The sequence below is a fragment of the Arachis duranensis genome, chromosome 4 (genome assembly GCF_000817695.3).
Source record: "Arachis duranensis cultivar V14167 chromosome 4, aradu.V14167.gnm2.J7QH, whole genome shotgun sequence".
Lineage (NCBI taxonomy): Eukaryota > Viridiplantae > Streptophyta > Magnoliopsida > Fabales > Fabaceae > Arachis > Arachis duranensis.
In genome coordinates this window covers 95,997,038-96,003,193 of record NC_029775.3, presented here as the reverse complement: position 1 = coordinate 96,003,193, position 6,156 = coordinate 95,997,038, and positions in this window count along the sequence as shown.

Below are 6,156 nucleotides of genomic sequence, written 5' to 3'. Positions count from 1 at the left end.
ACCCTTCTCTTGTCTCTATGCTGTCATAGAGTTAGGATTTAGAATTTTCAAAATTCATATATAAAATAAGAACATTTTAATTATTTTTAGGTTTAATTATTCTATTGGTCCCTATAGTTTCGTGAAATTTTCAATTAGGTCTATATACTTTTTTCCTTTTAATTGGATCCCTGCACCAAAATTTTTTTTCAATTGAGTCCCTACACTTTATTTTCCTTTTATTTGAGTCTCTGCACCAATTTTTTTAGTTGAGTCCCTATACAATTAAGTCAATTACTGCTAAGAGGGACCTAATTGAAAAAAAAAATTGTGCAGGGACCCAATTAAAAAGAAAAAAAATATAGGGACCTAATTTAAAATTTTACGAAACTATAGGGACCAACAGAGTAATTAAACCTTATTTTTATAATAAAAATGTTGTAGTTAGTCATTTTTTTATAAAAAAATATTAATTTAGATTAGTTTAAAGTTTGACTCACCTATTTTTCAAGTCAAATCAATTTGTTTAGTCTAATTTTGATAAAAATAACACAGTTTAATTGATGTTGAATTTTAATTATTAAAAAACATCTTAAAAAAAGATGTAAGTATTTTTATCTTAGTGACTTCTAATATAAAAAATAATTATTTTTTTAATTTATTTTTTGATGTGATATACGTAATTAGAATACACGTATAAACATATTTTACACCGATAGTACATTATTAAAATTAAATTTATTCTTTTATTATAATTTGAACAACACTTAAAAGTATTACTAAAATTGTATAACTACTATAATCATTATTATTATAACCATAAACAGGATAACATGTAACTATAATTTATACTCATATATTATATTATACGGAATTTGCATACTTGTTGAAAGAGAACACATGTAAACATAAATAATTATATTACCATTTTATAAGTGCTAAGTATAGATTGGCCACTTATTAAATGTGTTCTATTATAAACTCTCCTTTTACTATGGAATTATGGTTCTCGTAGGGCGATACGGTGAAGTGAAAGGAGACATATAAAAAGTGTGTTTCAAAACGATCTCTTAACAGAAGTTGATAGTAGTGCATTGTCAAACTGAAAATCTTTGACTTTGCAATATGAGAAAAACATACCTCCTCCGAGTAAAATAGTAGTGCATCAGATGACCACTCAAACAAATTTTGACCCTATTTCTCTTTAGAAAGAGTTTTCTGACTTTGTTGAAAATTAAATATATAATAAAGATTAATTCTATAGTATTTTTTATTTGGTATTTAATTTTTTGTCTAAATTATTTTTATAATAATTTTAAAATATTTAAAAATTTTTAATTTTTATAATTTTAAATTTTAAATTAATTATTTAACCTATTTTAACAATTAAACAATCTCTTTTAGGTACCATAATAAATAATGTATAAATTTCAATTAAAAATTAACAGCAGCACACCAACGAAAAAATTATCCACTCTATCGCAAATTCTATAGACTAAACTAATCCCAGCACACATATAAATTTTACCAAACACATTAAATTCCTATTGGTTATTTTCCTTAAACTACAAATAGAGGTAACTAAGTTCACTGAACATATAAATTACCCTAACTATAAAGATAATCTTTTTCTATCTTAATTAGAAAATAAAGTAATACCATTAAAATGATAACAAAAAAAATTGGTCTATCATAAAGAATATATTCTTAACGGTAATCTTTCCCATGAAAAAAGTTTTTACTTACTTTACATGCATGCAACTATAATTTTAATGTATCTTTATTCTGCGGAAATTAAACAAAATTTACAAAAGAGTTAACATGTATTATTAATGTTTTTATTAGTTTTTTTTCTTAAAATTTAATATTAAAATATAAGTTTAACAAAATAATTTTTATAATAAACTTAATATAAAATCTTATAGAACCGTAAAAAAGGTTAAATCCGTTGAATAAACGCGTTTATCCGCTTAAACTAATGGATAGACTTTGCCTCTAACTCAGACCTGTTTAAAAATTAGGATGAACCAATTAAATTCGATTAATCTAAAAAAGTAGCAAGTTAAACAAATTAGCCTACGGAATAAACATACAGCCTGTTTATTTTCTTATATTTTTAAAAAAATTATCATTTTTTTCAATATTTCTCTTTATCCAACTTGAAAATTCCATCCACTAAACTAACAAAAGCATGTATAAAAGTAACATTTTTTTATTCAAATTTTCTTTAGCTTTAAGTTGGATTTTTTATCAATTTTTTTTTGAAAAATAAAAAATAAACAGATTAACCCATATAATTAGTCGGATTGGACATAAACGATCCTGGTTTAAAATTTCCGGCCACAGGAAAAAAAAAAAACACGTGAATTTTTTTAAATTTCCGGCCACAGAAGAAAAAAAAAAAACACGTGAATTGATCAACTACTTGACAACTCTAAATTCTGATAACATAACAAATTAATTTTATCTTGCCTTTCTGCGGGAGTGGATCTTCTCCAGTGAGAAAAAAACTAGATGATATCCAGTGTTCAATCTAATCATTTATTGTATTCTCTCTCTTATTTATTTCTGGTCCCACTCATAGAATTAAAGGTGATAGATCACACTGGATTCTATCAATTGTTAAAAAAACTGGAGAGGATCTTTTTCCCCTTTCTGCAGCCTTTCTAAATAGGCATTTAACTCCATCGTACCTCAGTAGTGGAACTCATTAGTTTAAAAACAAAAATACATAAAAAAAAAATAGTTGAATTTGGTTTAAAAAATTTTTTTTTCACCTATTATTTCTCTGAAAGTAAAACCCATTTTTATTGTGATCGTATATTCGTATGTCACCCAACAGATTAATGATATTCATATAATGCATTAAATATGTATTTATGCAAGCAAGGTCAATCTGTCTAGCCTAGAATTCAAGAGTATATCCAATCAACGATGACACTTCTAGGGGTGTTGAAATTTAAACCGATTTAAATTAAACCGTTTATTCAATTCAATCCAAACCGAAAATCGATTGAAATCGCACTAATTCGGATTTAATTGGATTCTATTTTTCACAAATCGTTGGATCGGATCGGATTTCGAATCTACTTTTCATAACCGATTCAATGCAATCCAAACCGCACAATGTACTATAATATTATTATTTTGTTATTATATTTACAATTATACTTATACCATGTTTAATTTGTTATACATTTTTATATTATTCAGTATTATTAATTTATTATTATTTAATAAATATTTTATATTCAAAATGTTATTTATTTATTTATTTTAACTAACCTATAATTTTATTTCTATTGTTATGTTATCGTTGGTTTTTAAAGATATTGTTAAAATTTGTTATGTTATTGTTGATTATTTAAAATTTGATATTAAGACTTGTTATATATATTTACTTTTTTTAATTTACAAAATCGCAAATCTAATCTAATTCAAACTGTTTGAAATTGGATCGGATCGGATCGGATTTTTTTTAAAGTCATTCAATCCTAACTGCACCGCAAGCAAAATTAGTGTTCACATCGAATAAATTTTTGACTCAAAATCCATCTAAACCGCACCGTAAACACTCCTACAGACTCCAATAATTTGCTGAATAAGGAAGTTGATAAACGTTATACACAGGGTTGGACTAAGAAGTAGAAAGCACGTCTAAACAAAATTTTCTAACCAAAAGAAAAACGGAAAATGAAAGACATGACGTAAGTCATACGTATTGTTTTTGTCTGCAGAATTATCTACCTTAATAATTTTATGTGGCCAAAAATTTCTCTCCACTACTAGGAGATATTTAATTTTGAATTTGCCAAAATACGACATTTGAACAACATATTCCCGTTAAGACTTGTCAATCAACAAATTTGACCATGCTAGCTCTGTTTGCCTCTATGAAAAAAGTGAAACTAAGATACTGAGAAATGTTTTTTAATATCCGCAATCTTATTTTATGTCATATTCACTTTATTATCGTTAGATGTTAACGTGATTTATAGTTAGATATTTAATGGATTCTCACGGTTTTTTTCACCCTTAAATCTTATTAGAGAACTTCCCTTCATTTTAAAAGATTATTTTAAAATAGAAGTAACAGTAGTAGATAAAAAATGTAATAAATGAATCTTAGTAATACTTAAAATTAATCAAATACTCAAAAAACGGTCTTAAATATTGTGATAAGAATGAAATGAATGTCCATTTATAATTGGACAGCTAATTTTTTTCATGCAAAAAAATCATCTTTTAAGATTAAATTAAAGGTGTTTGCTACGGTACGATGATAAATTAATACGTACCGATATGTTTAAAATATAGACAAATAACAATAAGACATGTGGAATTTATTTCCCATGTCAGCATTTAATTTTTTCTTTTTTAAATATATAGTATATCACCACTTTTACTAAAACACCCTTTTAATTAAATAAAAATAAAAAACATTTATTTATTTAATTTTATAAAAAGACTTAAACATCCTTTTTCTTAAGCATCCTTGCTTTATTTGATTAGACAAAAATACCCTTTTAAATTAATCAAATTTTAGAATTCAATTAATCCTAATGTTATAGTTTCAAATAATTAAAATAACAAAACAAAAACACATTAAAAAAATAAAAAATCAAAATTATTCTTCATCTATGTTAAATATATTAAAAAACCAAAATCCAAAATTGTTCTTCATCTCGGATTAGAAGTCCCACTCGCGGAACTCGCTCCATGACTCGTCGCACGCGATCATCGTCTTCTTCCGCAGCTTCAAGCAGCAAATTCGATGTGTTCAAGTTCGGCGGAGATGACGAGCACATCGAGAATGCTTCTAGCCGCATCCTCAGCAAGTTCTCGAACCCTAGAGACACTCGTTCTCGCGATCACACTTCCCCCGTTACCAAATACAATTTCCTCCAAGCATGTGAGTCTCACTCACTCTTCCTCGTTTCACTGTCCAGTGTTATTCTTAACCTTCTTGTTCTGTGATTTCCAGTTCCATGCAGTTGCGCGTGGTTCCAAAGTTCCGCCATCCAGAGACGTCGCCATTGATCTCATTGTGTTGTCTGAATCCGACGATGAAGCCAAATTCTCCACGGAGAAGCCTTGCCTCAAGCCGTTACAGGAGGTTGATGATGATCGACGCACGTGCGCTAATTCGTGTTCAAGCGACGTGGCGCTGCGAGACTCTGCAGATGATGAAGTTATCCTTGGCTTTGCTAGCGTTGTGATTCCTGCACCAGAAGGTTTCTAAACCCAAGAACAATTTTTTTTGTTTTTCTAATATGTTTAACATAGATGAAGAACAATTTTAATTTTTTATTTTTTTAATGTATTTTTGTTTTGTTGTTTCAATTATTTGAAACTATAAAATTAGGATTAATTGAATTTTAAAATTTGATTAATTTAAAAGGGATATTTTTGTCTAATCAAATAAAAGAAGGATGTTTAAGTCTTTTTATAAAATTAAATAAATAAATATTTTTTATTTTTATTTAATTAAAAGGGTGTTTTAGTAAAAGTGGTGATATACTATATATTTAAAAAAGAAAAAATTAAATGCTGACGTGGAAAATAAATTCCACATATCTTATTGTTATTTGTCTATATTTTAAACGTATCGGTATGTATGAATTTATTATTGTACCGTAGCAAACACCTAAATTAAAAGTTAATGAAGGTTGAAAACTAAGACCATCTGTAGAGAATTCATTCCAATCCGTATTTATGGTCCACCTGTCATAAAAAGTAACTCAACATCAGCTTTTGCGTCATAAACAATGAATAAGAACTCAAAGAATCTCTCTCTTCTCCATTAAAAGGAACTAACTTTAATCCCTATTGTGGTCTCACTTAATTAATAAATAATTAATTAAATAGATATATAAGTATTTAATATAATAAATTATTATAATTATTAATAAATTAATTATAATTCAATTATTTAATATATATATTTAATATATTTTTTATTTTTTTATTAACTGACCACATGGCATGATTTTATTGGTTGTTACAAATTCCTGTTTAGAGGAACTCTCAACTTTGATCCACGTGAAGAGCCCTCCCTCTCTTTTCACTCCAATGGTAATTGAGTTCCCATATGTCAGAAGAGGAACTCTATTTCTTAGCATTGGAGTTGCTCTAAGACTTGTTACCTGTATAAATAGGTGAAGCCTCGCTTGAATT